General features: G+C 37.7%; 1 protein-coding gene and 1 long non-coding RNA gene across 4 annotated transcripts in view; one reads left to right on the top strand and one right to left on the bottom strand.

Moving 5' to 3' along the window:
- Positions 1–25571, top strand: part of ARL15 (ADP ribosylation factor like GTPase 15) — a 243710-nt gene that overhangs the window by 198079 nt on the left and 20060 nt on the right. The gene's annotated exons all lie outside the window — the stretch shown is intronic.
- LOC116780210 lies at positions 20482–23446 on the bottom strand. Of its 2 annotated transcripts, XR_004354376.1 has the most exons (4): positions 23370–23446; positions 22037–22248; positions 21664–21708; positions 20482–20690 (listed from the first exon to the last, which is right to left on the bottom strand). It is a non-coding gene; the product is annotated as an uncharacterized LOC116780210 (long non-coding RNA). The 2 variants fall into 2 exon arrangements; XR_004354377.1 differs by lacking the exon at positions 21664–21708.

Below are 25571 nucleotides of genomic sequence, written 5' to 3'. Positions count from 1 at the left end.
TGAAACTATGGGCTGACTGCTAAGAAACCCAATATCAGTCTGTAAATTTAAAAAGGCCTTGTTTTCCCCTTTTTTATATACCCAAAGTGAGAGGAAAAGCAACCAGGAAGTTTGGGAGGTCTACACCTTGCTGACTGCCAAGGTTGTATTGTCTGCATGAGTTCCTCCACTTCAATTTGTAGCTCAGCTGTGGATATCTTTTGGTAGTTTCGAGTGATGCTTAAGCTATTTATGGCCTTTTGTACTATGTGGAATATCCTGCACTCAGGAAGCCTCTGAAAGTCAAGTCCAACAGGCAGCTATCCAGAGTACAAAGTTAAAACACATACTACTATTGTTTTTAATCAAAGTAATGTTAATAATATAGGGCAGAATGGTATGTGATAGAAACCTAAAAGCTGCCATGCTTATCATGTAGCAGCTTAATTACTAGTGCATTATACCTCCTTCTCTGCTAAAGCACTCATAACTGTACCCCATAGGCTTAAACTTGCAATCCTCCACTGAAGTGCAGGGATTTTTATACTTCTTGATGTTTTAGGTTCCTGGTCCTTTTGGAATTTTTGTGGTTAATTTGCATGGGTAGAAATCTGCAATTGGTGTCCTTGGGTTAGTATTTTTGTTAATGATTTTCTGTCTCTTTTTAATTTTTATTTAATGGCGTCATGTAGTTAGTTGGCTCCCTTGTTTAAAGAGAAAGAGACAGACTTTTAATGCCATTCTAGTCTTTCAGATTTTACTTTATTTTTCCTTATCAAATTTGGAAAACCAAAGTCACAAATTCTGATTTCCAGGTCTGTTTCATTATTTACATTAGATCATGAGAGGAGTGTAGCCCCACAGGAACATTTGCTGTGTGGTGTTGCTCTGGCTAAGTTTTTGCTCTTCTAAAGGATTTCTATTTTATTGTTAATCAAAATGGTGCTCCCCTTCTACCATCTAGCATAATCCTCTTGCTTAAAAATAATTGCATTTTTAATCTGATTTTATAAAGCTTGCTTTTAATTTTTATTCAAATATGGCACAGAAAATTCTAGTTGTATTCTCTTATTTAGGGAACTGATGTATGACACCGTTGAGTAAGAGGAATTGCCCATAATCTAGGGTGTTTTGCTCTTGGACTGAGTGTTTTTATGTGCTGCCACATCCAGAGACTTATGATTTTCTTAGATACTTTAGCATCACTTACTGTACTCAGAAAGTATGGGACATTCTTTTTATTTACAGAAACATCTCATCATGGACTTGAATTGTAACAATGATGATTTCCGTTTGTTGAAAGGATTTAAAAAGTAATTCTAATTAATTATTTGTTTTGAAATCTTATTAACACATTATTTGAATATAGGTTCAATATAGATCTTTTGAGTTGCAAGACAATGTAGTGTGGTTTATGTTTAAATGGGGGAATATATTTGAAATCTATTTTATGGTTGAAAATGTAGAGCAACTTTCTTAATTTTGTAACATTCTTACTAATTTGCATTAATCCTCATTTCATTTTCCTCTCACTTTGTATTCCTATACGATATATTTGGTTTTATTCCTGTTAATAAAGGTGTTGTCCATACGTGAGCAACACAGAGTTGCTCTTAGTGAAATGCGAGTATACAGAGTAACAGTGAGGTTCATGTAGTTGTCTGTACATTGCCTTCAGTAGACAATTCATTGCTCTGATTAGCATTGTGTTTCAGTTAATATATAAAAAAACTATGTATGACACACAGCATGAAATGGAATAGAGTAGATTGTGTTTCAGATAAAAGCTTTACTTTGGATCTGCAAGACATGAATTGCACTGAGTCACACCAAAGTTTCATTTTTCGAAGTGTCTCCTTCTGACCATGGTCAGCTCTCAGTACCATCGTACAAGTGTAGGCACACAGTGATGTCTCAGCTGTTATCCTCTCCCAGCTTCCAGTAGTCTTTAGGGATTTCCTAATTGTGTTGCATTCACACCTTTCCACTTAAAAGATGCTTCTTCCATGCATTTCTCAAATTAATTGGTGAATGTATTTATACTTCTGGCATCCATAGCATTCTGTGGCAGTGAGTTTCACAGTTTGGTTGTATTTTGTGTCTGGGAAATCCTTTTAAAGGACCCATGTTCGTGAGTAGGTAGTTTCATTGAGGGAAATTTAGACACTGAGAATATTAGCTGGGGAAAAACATTTACAACATGCAGTCTCATTTAACTAGATCACTCTGGTGTGGTTATATTTGGTTTTAGATGTCTAATTTCCCTTTGTCCATTTGTTACATATTGTGTATGGTTGTATAAGAGGAAACAGATGTGGTGAAAACACTGAAGTTGCTTTTCTTCATAAGTTATATTTTTAAGTAAATTTTCTCCTAATAAAATGTTTAGTAATTCCAGTAACAAATAAAAATCAAAAAATAATGCTAGGCACCAAACACTCATCCTATTACATTTTTTGGCAGATGAAAGTGAAGCAAATGCTCAAGTATGTGGGCTACCCTAAAATTGGCATTTTTTTAGGAATACTACAAACATTCCATATGTCTTCTGATACAACAGTGTATGAAGTCATTTATTACTCTATACGTACGAGTAACTAGGTGTTATGTATCATATGACATTTGAGGGTGAAAAAGGAAATTGTAGGAGGGAGACAATTTTCCCTCTTAGCTCTGTGACAAGTTGTTTTTATGTAGATAGATGTGCATTTGTGTATGAAGAAGAAAAATTCTCTCCTTCCTTCCTGAAGTAAAATGAAAGAATTTTGGTTTTTAAATATATAGATAAATGTAAAGAAAAATACCTGAGAACATGCATGCTGCAGCTGCATTAATATTGTTTTTAAGGGGGAAGTGTTCTTGCCTCTATACCCCCTGCCGCAATTTCATCTTATTACAGAAACAGCCCGATACTGTGTCAGGCATAGATGACTGTTGATGGGTGATTTTTAGTGGTCAGGATTGCCACACTGAGTAGATTTTATCTCTTTCATAGAAATTACTTCTTTCTCTTCTGGTTGTTCAATAAATTATTTTGAGAAAAGTTAATTTGCTTTTTTGGAACCTATACTGAGGTTCTGCCCTGTGTGTGTGGCTTCCAGTAAGTACATGAAATAGGATCTTGGTGGTATGTGGGAGAGAGGGCTTATACTTCAGGCACATTTCTCTCTGTAGGTTTCTGTTTCTCTGCTAATCTTCTACATCAACAACAAGTGACAGTGACCAGTTATACTGAAGTTCTGTGTGGACCTGTGCCTAAGTGGCTTTTGTATAATAGGTTTTTTTGGTTGTAATTGTTGCTTTTACGTTATCAGTTGGTAGATGTAGGCTAACGTGGTCTTCCTTTGGAGCATGCTATGGTTTGTGTTCAGTGTGAGCTGCATTCTTTTTTCACTTTGTAATAGATAACACAGGTTAGTTTGATGCATAATTCTGTTTTATTTTTAGTTGTTGTGTGGATGCATTTCAGCTGTGGGGTGATTTGACCATCTATGGAAATGTTTTCTTTGCCCAAATGATTTACAGTCATCTTCCCAAAAAATGATTCAAAATCGTGTGCAACAAAGAATGTCAGTACTATTTTTTTCTGTGTCCATGTTGAAAACTAGCTGTAGAGAATACTTTTGAAAGTAGCTTTCTAGCTACTGAAATTTGGTTTCAGGTAGCTGCAGTATGGGGGTTCCATACTGCTATGAAACACAAAGTTACCACATGGTTTTGTGTGCTTGCATAGGTCATTCTGTTGGAATAAAGTAGTGACTGATTTTAATTTTTCTCATCAATAACATCTTAAAGCAAGTCAGCCAAACCTGCAGTTATGTTACATAATTTATATTCAGGTACTTCAACAAATGGTGTGATGTTTAAGTTCTGAAACCCTGAGCCTTGCAAGTTCTCAACACCTCTGAAAACTGGCCAGTGCTCAAGTCAGCATTCAAATCTGGGCTATGAATGGAACGGTAGGCATCTCATTTGACAAATCCAGCCTAAATTAATTCCCGATTATTTTTGGCATTCCATATTAGTGAAATATTAATGTCAGTCGTGATATTGTGCTCTTGACATTGTTGGCTGTTAACCTTCCTTCTGCAGATTCCTCTGCAGTGTCTTTGTGAAAGATGTGCTTCACAGAGCTTAGTACCAAGTGTGGAGAGCCAAAAATGGGCCATCAGGCAGACTGAAGATACTTCTGTGGTAAAGCAAAAGAGTAAGATTCAGCAAGGGTTCTTTTAGGGATCAGCCATTGGTGATACTTATTAGTATTTAAGCGTTGATTCAGCAAAGCTCTTAAACAAGAACCTATTTTTAGAGATGTTGAGGGTCCCATCTCTGGTCCTTAAAGCTTTTCAATTCTTTTTATATAGTAATAGTACATTTTAAATACTTGAAGTTCAGCATGTGCTTTCATCATCATCATCATGGCTGGGCTTCGCGAACGAAGATTTGGGAAGGCACTATCCACATTTGCTGCAGGCACGCTGGTGGCTTATGAGGCCAATACGTGACAGACATATCCGATTGCAAAAGGCACAGCAGAAAGACTCCTTAGATGGTGTATTTTGCAAGAAACAGTTCTTTCTGCGTTGCCTTTTTTCCTCGAGAGTGATCCTGCGTGAGTTCTCAAAGGAGACAGCTGCGTTATAGATGGTGTGTCTCCAGGCCTCCCGATTGGAGGCCAGAGTAGACCAGTTATGGTGATCAATATGGCCAAGGCTGAGATGTTGTTTCAGGGAGTCCTTGAATCTTTTCTTCGGGGCTCCTCTCATGCGGCAGCCAGTGGCAAGTTCACCATAGAGCAGGATCTTAGGGAGGTGGTGGTCCTTCATCCTGGAGACGTGCCCTGCCCAGCGCAGCTGAGTTCTCAGTAACATGGCCTCAATACTAGTGACAGCTGCTTGTTCTAGAACAGATGTATTGGTCACATAATCTGACCAGCGGATGTTAAGGATTGTACAGAGGCAGCGTTGATGGAAGCGTTCTAGGAGACGCAGGTGGTGGCGGTAGATGACCCATGATTCGGAGCCGTATAGGAGAGTAGATGCATGTGCTTTAGTGTTCTATTTAATCATGGTGTCTGCTGGTGATCCTTCAAGAAAGGAATGGGATCTGTTTGGGAGGATGTGCAAGGCAATGCTCAAAGAAGTATGTGGCTGAAGTAATTGAATACTTCTCTGAAAAAGCTGGCAGCCCACAGCTTGGACAGGGGCACTCTGTGCTGGGTTAGGAACTGGCTGGAGGGCCGGGCCCAGAGAGTGGTGGTGAACGGGGCTGCATCCAGTTGTCAGCCGGTCACTAGTGGTGTCCCCCAGGGATCAGTGTTGGACCCAGTTCTGTTTAATATCTTTATTGATGATTTAGATGAGGGGATTGAGTCCATCATCAGCAAATATGCAGATGACACTAAGTTGGGGGGGAGTGTCGATCAGCTGGAAGGCAGGAGGGCTCTGCAGAGGGACCTGGGGGTTGGAGAGTTGGGCTGATTCCAACGGGATGAGGTTCAACAAGGCAAAGTACTGGGTCCTGCACTTTGACCACAACAACCCCATGCAGCGCTACAGGCTGGGCACAGAGTGGCTGGAGAGCAGCCAGACAGAGAGGGAGCTGGGAGTTTGGATTGACAGGAAGCTGAACATGAGCCAGCAGTGTGCCCAGGTGGCCAAGAAGGCCAATGGCATCCTGGCCTGTACTAGGAACAGTGTGGCCAGCAGGACCAGGGAAGTGATTCTTGCCCTGTACTCAGCGCTGGTGAGGCCACACCTCGAGTACTGTGACCAATTCTGTGCCCCTCAGTGCAGGAAGGATATTGAGGTGCTGGAGCAGGTCCAGAGGAGGGCAACTAGGCTGGTGAAGGGACTCAAGCACAAGTCCTATGAGGAGAGGCTGAAGGAGCTGGGGCTGTTCAGCCTGGAGAAGAGAAGGCTCAGGGGAGACCTCATCACTCTCTACAAGGACCTGAAAGGAGGTCGTAGCCAGGTGGGGATTGGTCTCTTTTCCCAGGCAACTATCAGCAAGACAAGAGGGCATGGTCTCAAGTTGTGCCAGGGGAGGTTTAGGTTAGATATTAGAAAGCATTTCTTTACAGGGAGGGTGATCAGACATTGGAATGGGCTGCCCAGGGAAGTAGTGCATTCTCTGTCCCTGGAGATTTTTAAAAAGAGACTGGATGTGGCACTTAGTGCCACGGTCTAGTAATCGCACTGGTAGTGGATCAAGGGTTGGACTTGATGATCTCGGAGGTCCCTTCCAACCCAGCTGATTCTGAGATTCTATGATTCTATCTGCCTGCCTTTGTCATAGATTGTTTTGTCTAATGACAAATAGATGACTGGAACCTAGTGATTTTTAGTGGTTCCTTACTGTGTGTTCCCTCGGTTCTTTTTTCTTGATACCCAATTTGACAGAACTTTCCCGTGATAAATATTGTCAATCAAAGACTCAGTAGGCACTTTGAATCTGGAAAGTTGTGTAAAATGCTAAGAACTTTGACAAATGAGAAAATGAATGTCTAGATTGTGGAATGAATAAAAAATGCTGGCCTTTATTTCTGTAGATCAGTTTTTTGAGATAGTTGATTTGCTCATTCAGAGCTGGTATTCTTTAATAAACTTTCTATGTACATTTATCTGGGTCTTGTTGGGCTTTTTTGGTGTGCAAATAATTTAAATTAGCCTCCTGAACTCTTAGTTAAAAACTAATCTAATATGTGGTCTCACATATTAGATTTGGAGGAATTTCAGTGGAGATATTCCCATCAGAAAAAGCCCAATCTCTTCAGGTTGACATTTCTTTCTTTTTACCAAGGAGCTCTTTATTCTCAGTTGGGAACTTTTGCACTCAGTAATACTGCTGTTACATGAGCAGTCTGTAAGCAAGCATAACCTGGCAGAGCTTCACATGTGAATGGTTGCAGTTGAATTGTAGTTGCCCTCACAGGGAGCAGGGGAGGACACAGTCTTTATGAACAGTTCTTTCTTCATTGTCACAGCATTTATGGTAGCTCCTGACACTCAGCAGTCATTTTCAGAATATTTGCTTTTGAGCATCAGGGCCTTTAAAACAGAAAATGAGCTCCTCAGAGCTTAAGATACCTGCCTAGAGATACAGAAAGCCAGTATGTAGAAATAATTGCTTGGGTAGCACAGTAGCTGTCTGGTTTCAGTCTGCTGGCTCTGTTGTGCTCTACCTTTCTGCATGCCTCAGTAGTCCTGGGGTGGACAAAGTCTCATCCTGGTTCTCCGGTAGGAGCTGCAGAAGAGCCAACAGGTGCAGCAGATTAATAGCACTTCCTTCTAGCTTGCAGCCTATTGCCTAAGAGTTTCTTGCTTTGTGACCCCATGGTGTCTGGCTGGTTTTTAAGTACAGACATTAAACTTCTGTTTTCATTAGCACCAGGTTATTTTTATCTTTGAAAGGAGGAGGATGCTGTCAGTAAAGAGCCATGTAACTTTAAGTGTTAAAGAACCACAGATCTCTGGGTTGTAAAAAGAACGTCATTGTCTGAAGGTACAACTTCCACTGTGCTTTTCTCCTCATTTGTCCCAGGTGAAGAGCTTTTCCCACCTTTCCTGAAATTTGTGTACAGATCAGCAAGGAAGGCTTCAAGGCTTCATCTTTTTTTTTTTTTTCTTATGTAGTCTACAAATCAACTTTGCTGTAGCTATTAAGGAAACATCTGTCAGAGCAAAAGGCTCTGACGAGCAGCCAACAAAGTTGTGAGTGGTTTTTTAAGTACTTCTGTGTTTGGAACTCCTGGAACACCTTTCAGGAGTAAAAAACACCACTGAAAGTAATTTACAATTTGCAATGGAGGTGTACAGAGCACAGTGACCTCCCAGATTCTTTAGATCTATTGCTTATCTTGATGGTACCAGTCACCTTCCTTCTGTCCTTTAGCAGACATTACAATTGCTTGGGGAAATAATTTCCTTTTTTTCCCCCTTGCTTCCTTTTTCTGGTTCTTAAGCTATCATTACTAGTGATATTGTATTGAAGTCAGTCTTGCTGTGATGTTCCAGAATTTTATACTGGCTTTTAAGTAGGTAAACAAGGCAATTCACTGTTCCTGTACTTCAATTCATGTATCTCAAACTTGTTTTAGTATAATACAAAAGTTTTAGTGGAACTATTGGTCATGTTTTCAATTGGAAAAAGATGTGATATTTATGATACTAATTAGGTAGTCATGGTATTGCTTTATACCAGAAGCTCTCAATACATTTTTCATTCTGCTATCAGTAGGGTGTTATCAGACTAAGGCTGTGGTGAACTTTAAAGAATAACACCAAGGCAAGACAATGCTATTTAACTTGCTTAGTATAGCTCTCTTTCTGTATGAAGATTTCACATTTCAGTTACTTCCATATAAGGTACCAACAGGAAAGTTGCTCTATTGACTTCAAGTGGTACCTGAATCTTTTTCAAGAAAATGGTTTTGAGACTATTTTAGGAGTTGTTTGGACTTTTTTGCAGTTTGATTAATTTCTGTGTCTTAGTATGTGTGTTTAGGGGGAGGATGAGCAGAACATAAGGGAAGCTCAGTATATAAACATCTTTCTTACTATGATTTAATTGCCAAAATAAGTTCTACTACATAGTAAGCAGGAAACAAAAAGGAAGCATACACTGTAATTTCATCTGAGTTCTTCTGCTGTGAAGTTTATTAATTTTTATTATATAAAGGTGTTCTCTCTCTGGTAGTAACTTCTCCTCTGCTTTGTTTCTTTTTTATAGTCTGTTTGTGAAGTTGACTCACATAAATGTGTGCATGCTTTACTGACCTGGAATGGATTAATTAAATCACTAAAATAAGCATTGCTTTGCACAGTAAGGTGTTGGGACCCCAGGTATAATTCTAAGAGGTCCTCAAGAAACGCAAAGAAAACACGATACCACTATAACATTTGATGTAGTTTGGAGAAGCATCATTTAAGAAAAAAGCATATTAAGAAAAATAAGTTGTCCAGTGTTAGACTGAATTGCATGTCTGTTCTCATTGAATGTCCCAAAGGTTCACTTCAGTATGCTGGTAAAAGACATTTATTTGTCATAGCTGTCTGCCAGAACACATTTAAATGATTTGAAAACAGGCTTGGTGAGGTGGCTGTAAGAGAGTGAATTAGTGCTGTGTACAGCAGCAGCAGGTTGGCCCAGAGGACTTCTGACCCAGAAGGATCCTGAGTCACTGCAATCTGTTCTGTGGGAGATGGAAGGCAGTATGACCTGGCTCTTGGACACATTTTCAGTAGTCGTGAGAAAACAGCCTGTTGGCTAAGTGATGCTATGGTTCTCCATGCTATTCCTGGCCTTGTGGGCTGTGGTGCTGCAGCAGATGGTTCTTGTCCAGTTGGGTGGATTTGAAAGATCAGAACAAGGTAAGCACAGGAAAGGCACTTGATTGAGGGGGAGAGGGGAAGGAATGAAGAGGGATAAACAGGCCATGTTTATTTTATCCTTTTTCTTTGAAGTTTTTCCTTTCTATCTTTAAATTTTGTATAAATATATATAAATAACAAGTAAACAGTAAGACCATATTGGTGAGGGAGGAAGACAACAAAAGCTTACCATTAATGCTTCCACAGCCAGCTAAATTCTGACTTTCTGTTTGTATTTACTTGGAGAATCTTCAGTTGTGTTCATAAACTCCACATCCACAAACTTCTCAAATGTGTTAGTAGCTAAAATGAATTAATATTAACTTTGTGATGTCACTGAACTTAAATGGGAAAGCCAGAAAAAGAGCCTGGAATTTCTTAAACATCCTTGTTTTTTTAAATACAGTCATTTTGATATATAAGCATGAGACTTTCTAAAACAATAAAATCTGTCTTCTCAGGACTCGAGTGTTTGAGGAAATATAAAATCTAACTTACAAAATACTCTATACTCATTTTATATTCTATTATGAAAAAAGTAGTAATTTTATTGCTTAGACTTGCTACGCCATTCTTGACTAATCGACCAGACATACTTCAAAATATTGCTTTTTCAGCCACTGACAGAGACATAGTTCTACCTTGCAGCATTCCTCTTCTAGCCTGTGCAAATTTTCTGTGTATGGAACAGCTATTTTTACCTTGTTTAGACAGAGTTTGGTGGGAGTAGTTATGTTTTGAGCTTTTTAGACTGGGATTTTAATGTGGGAATGTAGTTTCCCAGCAGTGCTTGCTATGTAATTATTGACATTGATAGCCTGAAAACATTTGGTAATGTTTTGAGTCCTTTAGAAAAGTCTCCACATTCCAGAGAATATCAGCTTGATAAATACAGATGAGAGCTATTGAAGTCTAGTCAGGTTTTTGGGTGGGGTTTATTTTGTTTGTTTGTTTGGGGTTTTTTGTTTGGTTTTTATTTTGTCGGGTTTTTTTGTTTAGTTGGTTTTTTGTTTTGTTTAGTTTTGGTCTGGTTTTTTTTTTGGTTGGTTGGTTGGTTGGTTGGTTGGGGTTTTTTTATTATTATTACTTTAGTGTCTAGAGTATAAGTACTCTACTGTCTGCAGACTTTTTCACCAGTATGCATCTGACATAAGACAGTTATATTGCTGTACACATTTAAATGTTCTATTACTAGTCTGCTGCCAGACACTAATAAAAATATATTAACCCTTTGATCAAATTTTATTATTTTTCTAATTTTCCTTCTAGACAGTTTATGATTCCACAGGATTCTTTAATTCACAATCATGATACACTGTTAATGGGCTTTAGAATCTTGTCTCCTTGGCTTCATGCCAAGCAGAAGTCTCAACTATAGATATGTTGAACAACTATAGATATGACATATACATAACACTGGAACTCCTAATATAGATATAAACGTGGGGAAATGGCAAAATTTTTTTCAACCTACTGCAATTCTTTATGCATAAATTTACCTATAAAAATAAGAGATATATTTGCTAACAAAACATGGTTTGTATAAACTGGGTTTTACTCAATTTTAAACCCACTGAATTTCATGTTCAAACTTACCTGAAGGAAAAAAAACCCAAACACTTTATATGGACATATCACAGTTATGTGAAAAAGTTGAGAGACATAGATAAAAAGGATTACTGTATTTACGATTTATAATTCATTATACTAGTAGATACTGGGAGAGAGGTTAGTAAAAAATCCTGGTTTTTTTCATACATCTAAATCATTATAATTTACTGCTTCCAAACATTTGATCTGAACAAGCTGGAGAAATGGGCCTATGGGAATCTCGCAAGGTTTAACAAGACCACGTGCAAGGTTCTGCACCTGGGTTGCAGCAATCCTAGTATCAACACAGACTGGGGAATGAACAGATCAAGAGCAGTGCTGCCAAGAAAGACTTCGGTGTGCTGGTGGACAAGAGGCCCAGGAATGTACACTTGCAGCCCAGAAAGCCAATCCTGCCCTGGGCCTACATCAAAAGCAGCATGGCTAGAAGGTTGAGGGAGGTGATTCTGCTCCTCTACCCTTTTCTGATGAGACCCACCTGAAGTGCTGCAGCTCTGGGGTCCCCAGCACAGGAAGGACATTGACCTGTTGGAGAGGGTCCAAAGGAGGCCACCAAGATGATTAGAGAGATGGATCACTTCTCCTCTGAGGAAAGTTAAGAGAATTGGGTTTGTTAAGCCTCGAAAAGTGAAGTCTTTGGGGTCACCAAAGTGTGATCTTCCAGTACCTGAATGGAGCCTACAAGAAAGATGGAGGGTGCCTATTTAAAAGGTCATGTAATGACAAGACAAGGGGGAATGCCTTTAAACTGAGTAGATTTGCATTAGGAAGAAATCCTTTACTGTGAGGCATTGGAACAGGTTGATTAGAGAAGCTGTGGATGACCTGCAAGTGTTCAAAGCCAGATTGAATGGGGCTCTGAACAATCTGGTCTAGTGGGTGGCAACCCTGCCCTTGCCAGGGCAGTTGGAATTAGCTGATCTTTAAGGTCCTTTCCAGCCCAGGCCATTCTATGGGTCTGTGATTCTATGATCTAAAGAGAGATGGGTTTCCTTTGTTGTCAGGGCAAACCAACCGTCTACACCTTTTTCTGCTTTAACCTGCTTGGCAGTCTAACTTTTGACTAGCTAATTGACTGAGAATTTGGATATATGAACTCCTCTGTAAGGAATTTACTGAATAGTTATACGGTAAGTACTGATAATTCCCTATGTTTTTCAAAAAGAGAAGGAGTTCTAAGGAAAACCAGAAACATGTCACAGCTCTTTACAAACTCACCAGTCTGATTCCCTTTCCAGGGTTACAAGATGTGCCAAATCCAGGTGCTGCCAGAGCCTGTTTGTAAGTGAATCTATTTTAGGAGGCAGTTTCTGTGTAGAAATGACAAGTTTCCTGATCTTCTCCAAGGCGCAGACTCAGAAAAGAACAAGTCTGAGCTGGTGTCAGTTCCTAAAAAGAAGTGTTGTTTTTCTTCTGGCTAACCACTACCTGGCTGAGCTTATTCCAACATACTTGGGATGGAGGTGGGTGGGAAGAATTGGAAAAAGTTGCTTGCAAGTCAGAAGTGAAGGATTTACCCACCTGAGTGGGACTGCTCAAAATTTGTAATCAAACACTTGATGAAATACCTTACCTGAGTTTTTTCTGAGAATTTTAATCCTTCCTTTCTGCATTTAATCTGAAAAACTGGGAAAATAATACTTACTTAGCTCACAGGGATAGATGACATTTCCTTCATTAGCATCTCCAACATCATGTGGTATTCCTGCACAAAAGTCTTCGAGAACCCAACAGTCCTTTTTGAGAAAGAGAGCTGGTATCCCTATCATGTTGTGTGTTAATCTAGAGTTTCTTTATGCCTGCTTAAATGGTGCCTAAAGTAGATGCATCCTTAGAATGAAAGAAAGCAATATAGCAGTAAACAAACAAAATCTGCTGAACTCAAAATGCTCAAGAGTTATGTGTTTACAAAAAGAAAAAAAAATCTAAGATTCGAATTTTAATTTTATTGAAGACATGGTTTGAACGCCTTACCTTCTCTCTGTATATTATATATATGATTATCTATAGAATTGTAGATACTCTGTTAACTGAATATTAGATCCTGTAACTAGGTATGAGGAGGGTAAATGTTACCATATTGTTTTATTAGCCATGTTTTCAGGGAATGTCATGATGATGACTTGTATTTGGCAGTAGTATTGTTGAACTAGCATGGATAAAAAAGTGGTTTGCAGTTGGTACTTGCATTAATGAATGAGTATGAATCATAAAATTCTGCTTACATTGAAGCTTTTTCAGGTTGAGTCTGAAAGACAGGGAGTAGTGTGGTATTCCTTTAACATCTCAGTACTATTTGCAAAATACATTTTATTAAACCCTGTATTATGACCCAAAATATGGGTTTTATGGAATGAGAGATCTCAGCTGACTTCTGAAATAAATAGGAAATACTGGAAATATATGATTAGCTGTAATGGAGATGGAGGTCTCGTACAATAATGCCTCATATTGACTTCTTGCAATTTCCAATAAATAAAATTAATGTGAAACTAATCATGATCTGAACTTTCTGCTTTGAGTTCTGTATCTTTCCTCATTTTCTAATGGAACATGTCTGTCTTTTACTGTCTGTTGCCTATATCCTTCACCATTTCTTCACCCATTCCTACCTTCATGGGTTCTCTTTTGAGCTGAATTATGGAAGAAGAAAATGTTAAAAAAAAATCCAAACCAAAAAACCCACAACTGTGTAGTCTCCTTAGCTCTCTTCCATTTCTGCTGAGCGAACTTAACTTGATTTCAAGGTTAGCCCACATCTGGAGCTCTAGTCACCATTTGTGACTCCAGCATTTGTGGAGGGCATCAGTCCTACAGGATTCACCTTTGCCCCTGAATCACGTGGACCATTCTGTTGCTACAGTGAAGTTTGAATAGCAAGTGAAGCAGACTTTGCTCATGGCTAGTAAATGCAAGGAAAATTTGCCTCCCTTATTCCAGGTGGCCAGTCAAAACAAAAAGGGTGATCCTTTACCCATGGAGTCTGGGAATAAACTTTTTTCTATTTGACTGCTACCAGTATGCCAAATTCTCGTCCTTGAACCTAGGTGCAGCTGTATATTTGGTTGTTGCTGGGAGCCAAAGGTGGGCTGGCAGCTCTCCAAGTGAAAGCTCTATCTTCCACATGTAGTTTAGACAAGTTCAGTCAAAAGTTTGCTGTGTCTTTTACTTTGAACTTAAATCAGGAAGGAAGTTGTAGAGCTTTCTGGGAAAGCCTGTTCAAGAAGCTGGGCATAACTATACAGCTGCAGTACCTCAGTACTCTGTATGCAATTTAATTATCATAATCTGTTGTAATAACCTTTAAAATAGTGCATTTTTTTTGTTTGAAAGCTAATGCCAAAAAATCAGTTCCTCTGTCACCAGAAAAGAACAAAACAGAGTGTCCAAGACACAGAATATAATGAAAATAGTAAAAATTGTCCCACAATTACATATGGGATACTTTTGCAGTACAGACAACTCTGAAAAGTGGAAAACTAAAGGTGAAGAAGAGCAGTCACAGTAGTGCTGTCAAACATCTCAGTTGTGTATGGCTGTAGGAAGTTTGGAAAGCACAGGTGTTGCTGCGCCCAGTTGCAGGTTGGGGGTGATTAGCAACTGGCTTAACTGCTTAGTTTCCATTAAAATGTATGCCTTGTTGTTAATTCTAAATAGAGTCAATAGAGTCAGACCAGGTTTCACTGTTGGCAGTAATATTAATGAACTGCAGCTTTGTAAATGTCATGGGAGAGTGCTGCTGTCCAGACTCCTGCTCCTCTGCTAATTCACAGATCAGTCCTGGGGAAATGACCCACTGTTGGTTTTTGAAAAGGGACTGATTTCTTGTCTACAGTTCTATAGTTCTAAAAATTGTATTTGTACTTGTCTAATGGATTTGTTAAATTGTCTCCATTTCATGGATTTGCAATAGCAAATGTATTCTAATACATTTTTAATTATTTGATTAAAATTGAATTATTAATTAGAGATTATATTTTGTGAAGCATAAGAAATTATGACAAGAGTAATCAAACATTAATTATTGAAGATTATACTGATAAGCTGTCTACTGTTATACTGCAGATGTGTGATGGGAAAAATGAAACTTCCCTTTCTATAACTTCAACTCCTAAATCTCTTGAAGATGCAAAATGTTTCTTCCACATTTTTTTTGGTGGTACTGCTTTAAGAAGTAGATAACTTTTTAGTTGCCTTGCTTGTGTACAGACACATAGCAGTTCAAGATTTTTTTAATATGCACTTGACATTATAGCACTGTAATGCAGAGTTGTTTATAAAGGGAAGGATTCTCTTTTATGGTACACGACTGGTGGGAAATCCTTCTTTAATGACAAATAGTGACAACAGATTTTACTTTTGGGGTTACCATCTTGTTGATTCCCTTTGCTTTCACCTCAGCTTTCCTGTTCTTGGTAGTTGGCTGTCAGCGCAGCTCTACATTGTTGGTTTTCAAAAATCATCCGAGGAAAGATAATGTGTCTTGCGTGTTTTGTACATGAGGAATCGTGGTACACATACATTGCCAAAGAATTCAAAATGTTAGAGTTTAAATTTCAAATATGAAGATTTTCTTTTGAGCCAAAAATCACCTGCTTTCCAGTAGGTCAGCACATAAACATTCAAGTATGAGCAATCTCACTAAACCAGTGACAAATAATTTAAATTGTTTTCCGAACTGAGAACTGTTGTATTGGACAGCCAGAGAGCTGAGCTATCCCCAGGTGGACTTGGAAGCATCCAACTCAAATATGAAAAGGAGAACTAGCTTCCAAAATAAATTATTAGGAGTAGATATTCGTAGTAGACAAAACCAAATATGTTTCCCCTCTTCTGCTTTTATATCAACAGATGATGAAAGTTACTTAGTTTATACTGAAAATGTTGAAATGTGATAGTCAAGCAGTTGTCACACCTGTGTTATGCTTTCCTGGTTGTCTAGACATTCCAACCTCTGTTCATTCCTGTGGATCTGAATCCATCACCTGTGCTTAATACTTACGTCTGCTGAAAAAAAGTAAATACTCTTGCAAGTGGTGTGTCATGAACATGCTCTTCTAACTTCAAACAGGCCTTTAATTCTCTTGGGTTATGTGAAGTATATTGGTGTAAAGATAGAAAGATTACTTTCAAGGAACCAGGTGTTCATTCTCTGGGATTTTTTTATAGACTTATCCATGTATCTCCTGCTGTTTTCAGCTGCATCAGAATGAAGAAGTATGTATTTTTTACTATAGTGCTGCAAGCTTTTCAAACATATCTATGAAAGATGCTATTCAATTTGCTGTACTGGTTGTACATTTTTATGTCCTTCTTTGTTGCAATATGCCTTGCATAAGCTAACTCAATTGCCTTCTCTTGAAAATGAATCTTATTCCATCTTCAAAAAGTTAAATTTATTCTTTGAGTTTGATACAGTGATACCACAGTTCATTCCTCTTTTCCATACCTCAGTCATCTGTCATCTTTCCAAAGCTTCAAAACTCTCAAGAGAGTACAATGTGTGTCAGATGTGAGAAGAGCGCTGTCTCAGTAAGTTTGACCTGATCAGGAGAATTTTCTTCTTCTTTTCTTCTCCTCCCTTTTCACCCGAAATGACTCCTTCAGGAAACATCTAATCTTTCTGTAGCTCAGTTGATCAAAGTGCTGTATTGTTGGATCTTAATCACATATGAATGGCTCCAGAAAGGATCAGAGCTCTCTTTGTTCATTAGAGGCTTCTAGGCCAAAACCAGTGCCAGCAGCCATAAAGCAAATATGTAAACCTCTGTTTGGTCATTCAGTGAACCGCATCACTCTAGGCTTGACCTCCACTTCTTTGCACAAGCTTCCTTCTGCGGGAAGGTGGCCTAGATCATGGTCATAAAATATATTAATGCTAGCAATTGTAGACAAAGGGATTATTTTTGTCCTTTTTGATGTCTCTCTACTAATTTTTCTCCTTGCAGTTTCCTGCTTCTGAATATCCTCAGCTTTAAGTACAAGCTAGGTTCAAAATGTTCCGGATTTGTCTGTATCCGATAGAGCGTGGTCTGTATCACTGTGGTATCACAATGTCTTGCAAAGTGTCAGTGGCAGTATGTGCCAATATCAAAGTGTAAGACCATAAATGTTTGGGTGTTTTTTCCTGTGAAATGGGTTTCTGTTGCACTGGTTGTATACATATCTTCGCAGATTGGTACTGGTTATAGGTAAATGGACTGTTCTTTAAAAGGAAATTCTTGACCAAGTGTTTTTACTTCTTTGTAGCCCATCAAGACATTGGAAGTGCTTAACGAGGCATAACAGTATTGGATAGGACGTTAAGAAGACATTGTATTTCTCCTTTTGCTTCAGCTGTGCATTTTTGTGCAGCCATTTTAATGATAATGTCACTTTACCTTTGTATATGATACAAGCTGAGATGTTCTTGCTTCTAGACTAATGTGTAGTTGATAGCTAAAGTGCAATCCCGTATCTTTCCTATATTGTTGTATCAAGCATGAATTGATTGCATAACTCAAAGTGAACTTACTATTGCTGAATGTTTGTGGTGAAAGGAAGATAGAGAATGAGAAGCTGCATGTTATCCAGGGTATTTGTGCGCAAACACAAGTGTTATTGTTTATTGGGTTATCTGTCTGTTAGTGGCATGCTTTAAAATGTCATCCAGTGAAGAAGGCAAACCAAATGACTTAGCTGATCAATCATATACTGTGGATAATGAAAAACAAATAATTGAACAGTTCATGTTTACCCTTTAGGTCAGAAAATTCACTGTGCGAAGTAAATGACTGAGTGTGTTCACAGAAGTAAGGATCGGTTTATATATGACCTGTGAGTGTCCAGGCTATATTAGTAGAACAATATAACTTCAAATGTAGTTCCATTGGCTTTCTCTCTGTATATACTGTATCCATGAATACAAACAAGGCGAAAAGGGAAAGAACTTAGTGTTTTATCTAGCATTTATGGTAAAATTCAGAAAATTCACAAAATTGACATATGTTAACTTTTAATTAAAGATGGAGTATACGAATCATACTAGAGGCATTATGGTCTTGCATGTGCTTTGTATAAAATGAGCAGAACTGCTCTCTCCCCTCCTACAAGAATAAGCTGAAGGTCTAATCAGAGCACCAGCCAGTGGGTTCTTTTATAGGATCCAGTTGTACTTGTTTGTCCTGCATTTGTCTTTAATCTAAACCCAGTTGATTGCATTTATACTTTATTTTTACTGACAGATCCTGTTAATACATTTCAACTCTTATCAAAGGAACAAATGAACCATTTTCTTGTTTCCCATGACAAATGTTACTTTTTCATCTTGATTTTTCTGAGCATTGTCCACTTTTCAATATACTCTGCTTCAAACTCTGTCAAGTCCTTTTGCAGAATTGTGCTTTCTAGTTGGCAAACATCAAGCTGATACACTACCAGCTGGACTGGAATTTTTTTTATATGAAGTAATTTCTGCAGTGATGAATTAGACATCTTTAGAAGCAGAATGTTTTATTGCTTGTAAGTAATCTAAAGCTATTTTGTATGTCTGATCTCTTCTCACCTCTCCATACTTCCCCTCTCCAATTCCTGCTGCACTGCCTGTGGTCTGACTGACATGATGATGATACTGTCCTTTCTATCAATCTGTCTACAACTGGACTTATAAAACAGTGTGGCTGGTGGCACTCTTCACTGCATGTTCAGTAAACTGCTGTACAGTGTGCAAATACTTATTTATTCAAAGTCTGAGAATTTGATTCGTCTCCAAAACAGTTTTGCAGTAGGCAATAGGGCATGTTCTCCAGCTTTTTTGGAGCTATGTATAAAACACTTCGTAGTATTAATTTTTTGAAAAACTATTGTTAGTGCTTAATCTTGTAAGGACGTGACTTCTTTTTTGAGAGGACAGTTGGAAATGTCACATTAGTAAGATTTTGAATTTTAGCTCTTACCAAGTAAACCTTTCCTATTATAAGTCATTAAAGCATCTGTGAATTATTAGCAATATGCTGCTAGTACACTGATTCACTATAAAACAATAGAACCATTTTCCAGTTATGGAAGCAGACATAAAACATTACTTTGCAAATTCTAATCTGTTCAGTAACTCTGGCATGATCTATCTGGCTGTATTTATAAGACCATGCTAAACATTCAAATCTAAAATGTTATTGAAGAACATATTTTTAGCTTTGGGCTTTTTTATATATATATTCACATCCATGGCTTCCTTGCAATTGTTTCTTTTTCTTTGAAATCTGGACCACTGTAAAGAAGAAAACTGCATTCCTGATTTGGAGATTGAGGAATATTCAATAACCTGTTGCTAATTACCCCGTTCTCATGCCAACTGTTGCATAATAGGCATAACAGAATAATAGTGCTAAATTATAACTGGAAGTGTCAGGTATAATGCCATGATACAGTGCTACTTTCAAACTGTAGAAAAATCACAACTCAGATTTATTTTTGGTGCTTATGGCTGAAAGATATTATATTTGTTGTTTTATTGCCTTTGTACTACTTTGGATTGCACAGGCTGTGATGATATAAAACTAGATCCTGCACAGTTAACTTGCATCGAGTTTAAAAATAATGCTTTAAATGAATCAATTTCATTGTGAATGCATCTAATCAAATAAGTAATTTAAACATCATCTTACTCATGTGTAGCAGACCATTTTACAAGTAACTGAGAGTTTTACAAGCCTGTGTTTCAGACAAGGTAATTGGTTGTTTCTTATATGTGAGTTTCAAACTTAAACTCATTAACTCCCATATATAGAACCTTTCCTAGCCTGGTAAAGAGTATTTAGTTAAGGTCTTTTTAGCTATAGTCATGTATAGTAGTTGATTATCAAGAAGTGGTAAAACGGTGCAAATTTCGAGTATGTTCTGCAAAAGCTAGTGATTATAACCTTTCAACTTGTCACTAGTGGTCAGCAAATTTAGCATATGGTGATTTCTAATGTAAAGAAAACTCAATTAGCAATTGCAAATGTGCAGAATTATGACTTACCTTGAGCACCAGAACCCCAGATTTTAAAGAGGTGATTTTACCTTCATTAGACAACAAATTTGAATAGGTAGGTTATACTTTGAGTGGAGAGTGCTTAGAAAAATCTGTTGCATTAAGATGTTTTAGTCAACTGCTTTTAAGCTTCTTGTCCTCATAAAAAGTTGATGTCAGCTATATATTTTCTCTGTATGATTTCCTTTTCAGTGAGATGCTTACTCTAGATGTAACACTTGGTAAAACTGCAAGTCAGATGCAGAGGTAGAGGGAAGGAGCTGCCTGGCAGCTTTCAGAAGCTGGGTTTCCCTTTCTGCTGGAATCACTTGCCAAATATCTGCTTTTGTTTTTCATTGATACAGTCATGATAATTGGGGCATCACTAGGACGTAGCACTTGCCTTCAGGTGCTTTTCTTCAGAAATAATCTGTCTTTTCAATGACACTGTAAAGGTACTCCATAGTTGTAGTGTACAAAGGAAAACCTAAATTCACCTAAAGTGAATAGCTTCTCTAGTCTCTGGGAACACTTTTTGCTTTACCAATATTTTATGTTAACTTTTTCAAAAACGTATTTATTGCAGTTTCTGCTTTTGAACAGGAAATGGTTAATTGCAGTTAGTTCTGAGCTTCCATTTCCACTGTGTGGATTTTGCATAATGAATAATACTCCCTTCGGCAAAAGACCTAAAGGGAGGTTGAAACCATCCTACATTTGTACACTGTGCTCTGTACCTGGTAAGGAACAAGAGAAATAGGCATGTCTGCCGTCTGATCTGCTCATGGAAGCACACATCTTGTAGAACCACAGCTATTGCTGAATGGCTTTTCTTTTGTGTTCATACTGGCTCTTAAATTGGAACAGTGTCGGCAGCATGAATGTGGGGAACCAACCACAAAACCCCTTAGAAATCCCATTCTGTGCTGTTGATACTAGAATACATGTCTGTACAGTGTTTTGTTTCTTTGCAGACGTGGGCACAGTATACAGATGTTATTTATTCAAGTGCTAGATTCATATACACGTTCAGACATGCAAATGAATCATCACACATGCACCTCTCTAGAAAATACTGTTTATCTGAACAGAAAGCATACTATTTGCAGAAAGGATGTCATAATAACGATTGATCTTTGGACTTCTCATTATTGAAAAGGTTATTTTGACATTCTACATCACAGGTAAACTTTTTTGGGGCAGGGAGGGTAAAATCTCAGCACTTGTATACTTTTGTCTCAGGTTTTGTTGCTAGTTAAAGCCACAATCTGTAGTTAAAGCTGGCATATTTTGCTGCTGAAATCAACATACTCTGTCAGTAGTGTTATATTCTGAAGTAAACCATGAGTATCTGCAGACTATTAAAAAAATGATACTACAAAAATTCTGGAAGGCCTTGAAAGATTTCTTTTTAAAGCTCTTGACTGTTGAGTTTCTATTAGTTATTTGTATTCCTTACATCTCCAGCTATTTAACAAAAACAAACCTGAGTGAGACAGTGGAGAGGAGATTGGTGGTGTAGTAAAAGCTTTTAGTAGGTTTCTTGTAAAATTATCTTTGGATCTGTTCCATTCTATGTTTTTTGTTAACAGATTAGGGCAATGATAGTCATTTAAACATGTTATTCTAAGTTTAAATGGATCTTATATTCAATCAGTCACTTTTTATATAGATTAAGAACACATTTGGATGTGCTAAGAATACCCTTACATAGCAAATTGTCTTCATGTGCAATAAATTGGCATTTTTGTGTCTCTGCAGTATGTGGAAGAAAAAAAGATGTGAATATTAGATGTCCTCCAAATAGCTATCTTTGTCCAAGGCTAATTTTCAGCATTACTCTTTAGGATTTTATATTCTAACACTTTAAATATGTAACTGTCAGACAGTATCTGTGGCATCCCAAAGTATTTAATAAAACACAGTGGGTGAGAAAGGAAGCAATAGGAACAGTAACTTAAGGAATATGATGTCTGATTTTCACTTCTGATTAATTCTTTGGAATAAGATAAAGAATTAGAGCTGTAGATAATAAAGAAAAATATTTTACTGTGTTTTCATTGGATGCATTTTTGTACAGTACCTACTTCTCTGTTCTCATTGTTTCACTTGTCACTCAAGAAGAGATGCTGTTTCACTTACACTAGGGTCGGATAATTGTGAGCCCTTGACTTGTTTTTCCAGTGCAGCGCTGGTTGTATGAATCTTCATCTGAAAGTCTGGTTTTCTGTATATAGATATGCTGCTGCTGTTCTCATGTTATTTCTATGTCTTCAGTTGTAGGAAAAACACATGCTTATATAAACAGAATATCGTCAGTGAATAAGACATGAAAGGCTGAGTATATAGGTATATGGTTTTGGCAGCTACATGAGATTTACTATTTCTTTTGAACAAACTAACAGAATGTAACCGAAAAACTAATGCACTGTAGTACCTTGTTTTGTGGTAAAGATTTGTGCAAAGAACTGATAGATTCTAGTAGCTTCTCAAAGCCCATCTTTGCTTCCATCCACATACACATCTCAGTGGCACTTCTGCAACCTCAGAAGTGCCTGTCCTCACTCTCATCCATCTTATTTGTCCCAGACCCATAACAGCATGACTCTGTGTATCTGTAAAAACAAAATATTTATCAATTTAAAAAATCTTCCCACTCTCTAGCTCACTCCCTCTTTTCTTGTCTTACATTTGTATTTGCCAGAACTGTGTGCTCTCTGTTTGGAGTAGTGTGGCTATGCTGATTTGCCAGGCATCCTATTTCTTCCTTCTGAATAGTTAGTTATCTTCTTTAAAATACATTTCTTTCAGCAGTCACTTGCAACCTGAAAGGTGTTGTGGCTTGTGACCTCTGAAGATGGAAAAGTGCACAAAGCACCGTGTACATTATTATAAGTGGCTGTGTTCCTCTTTGTAAAGACTTAGGAGCCAAAAATATCATCCTCTTACAAAGCTAAGTACAAAGCTCAGTTGGATGTGCTTCTTGTGGTCTTTTATAAAACTCAAAATCTAAAAAAATTTAAAAAAAAAATTGGAAAGCTGTACAAACGAGAAACACTAATTTGTAAAGCATTCACCACTCCTTGTGAGGCATTGTACTAAATGGCTTCTGATGGCTTTGAAATCTTGTCTAGAGAAATTGCTGGCATCATTCAGAAATGCTGAAGAACACAGACTTGATTTTTCTTTTGATTTTACTTCTGCAGGTCATATTTTAAAATTAAAAAAAAAGCAGCTCAAACAATTCTCATTATCATAATATATACTTAATGGATCCATCCCAAATTTTTTCCCAAATTGTAGATACAGGCTTTGGCACATGGAATTCAGTGAGCAGTGAAATATGTATCTTCAAAGAACTAGAATGTCAGGGCATTTCTATAGCTGATAGTGGCGTTTGACCTCAACTAGCACACCTGGAAATAGCCCTGTGGCTAGGTTGCTCCAGACCATGGCATATCACCATCCTATCATCTGGACACTTTCATTCCCCTCCCTGTTGTGTAACAGATATCCTGTATGGAATCAATAACTATGAGGTACAGGTGCTTTGGGAGTGTTTATGATGCATAGGTGCATTACAAGGATCTCTCTAGATATGGATGAGATCACTGTTATGAAGCAGCATACAAGCAGACCCACGTGAAGTATCTTTTCAGGATGATGTGAAGTGTGTCTGTAGGAGGAATAAATGTTATGAGACTTTGGCTGACAGTTGTACACGTTACAGCAGCTGCTCTGGTCAGACAGGAGGTCCTTTTCCACCAAGTGGGGTCTCAGATGAGGAACTTTCTAGCAGATTTTTAGGGAAAAGCATGGAAGTGTTAACTCCTGAGTGACAGTGGATTGAGATAGTTGATTTAAGTGGCTATCAATCCGCTCCACACAATCTTATAAATCACTATACTCAGAAGAGGACCTGCAGAAAAGTACACATAGCAGCTCAAGAAGCTGTGCAGTTTGCAGTCCAGCACACTAACATAAACTAGAGTGGATTTCAGTTTACTTTTTAGCATCAGTGGTGATTTAAGCAATGAGTTCTACTCCGTGGTTACTAGGTCAACATTTGTGGTTTCTATTTAATTTGCCAGAATTTCCTTTTTTTTTTTCTGTTTTCTTCTTTTAGACATGACTTCTTTTACCTCTAATGCCATCCTTTTCCTTACTGCAACTGTTCAAAGCTTTTCGGTTTATTTTAAAGTCTTCTGTAACAGTATAAATATACTCTGAGCCTCTAATTATGGTATTTTTTTCTATGCCACCTGCAAGCATTTTACCTTTTTAGCTGCCCAGTTAATTTTCTTTAAGTTCCTCATTTTATGTAGTTTCCCTTTTTAAAACTTAATGCTATGTGACGGACTTTTGGCTCCTCTTCTCCAAAGACATTGAATTTACACATGAATTGTCTGTTGTTCATGGAGTGGCAATCAAAATTGGCTCTCTTTCCTGTATCTTCTAAACAGTTGCTCCAAAAGGCAGATTTTTATGATGTCTGAAAAGGTAATCTCAGGATCACAACTCAATGAAACTTCCACAGTGTGGGTATAGGGAACCCTGATCTCCCAGTATTACTTCATTTCTTGTCCATGCAGATTAGGGATAGATGAATGAACCATTTCTTGCAGTTAATACATGGATTCAGCAGGTTAGATTATATTAGTTGAATTCATACCCCCCGCCAGTCACCCTCTTGCAGTAATACTTGGTTAGTCCTGAAAAAGTCTTTCAAAAATTCAGAGTAGTTGAGACACTGACGAGACCAAGCCTTTGACTGGATATGATATACATTTTGTTACACTTTTTTGTCCCCACTAAATTGTTCAGTAAACAGCAATGAATGAAGAAATATTTTATCCATTAAGTTCTCCAGTTACCAGCCTGGTAATGTAAGTATCTATCTGAATTTTGTATTTGTTTGGAACAGATTAGTCACAGTGGGCTGGAAGCTGATTTGTGTTGATGAAAATTGGTAGCAAAATTTTGAATTTGAATGAAAAATAATACTTTCAATCATCTTCTTTTTTTTTTCATGTTGAATTGTAGAAATTACTTGGTTTTCATATAATAAAGTATCTAAGTTTTCCTACAGATCTTATGTTCATATGTGTGGTGAACTGACTAGATGAAGAGTTTCAGTAATAGAAAAGGTTTCAGCAGGGCCTGGTTACTCAGCTTACGTATATCAGTTTAGAAACATCAGTTCCATGCTGCTATGATAATTTACACCAGCTGAGGTTCTGGGCACCAATCCTTTCATTGTGTCTTGACTTTTCTAGCATGGAGGTTAAGCAACATTTGATAACCATATGTTTAATGTATTATGCCAGCAGAATAGGACTTAGAAGGTGGAGTACTGGAAGACTGGGAATTTCAAACATGTATTGTTAGATTTTATTGACTTCAGAATGTGGTGTAAATACATTGTCAGCTTCTCTATAAAACAAGGCCCCCATGTGGAGTCAAGACATACAGTGAGATCCTGTAAAATTGTAGTAAAGAAGTCTTAAAATTATGTAGATTTAATTGATTATGTTTTCCTCCAAGATTATATCTTAAAAATTTAGCATTCTCAAAATAAACTCTTGAAAATGTAAAGCCAGTGTATAAATGCACATCTA

This window comes from Chiroxiphia lanceolata, chromosome Z (assembly GCF_009829145.1).
Source record: "Chiroxiphia lanceolata isolate bChiLan1 chromosome Z, bChiLan1.pri, whole genome shotgun sequence".
NCBI classification, from domain to species: Eukaryota; Metazoa; Chordata; class Aves; order Passeriformes; family Pipridae; genus Chiroxiphia; species Chiroxiphia lanceolata.
This window is presented reverse-complemented; position numbering and strand designations above follow the sequence as displayed.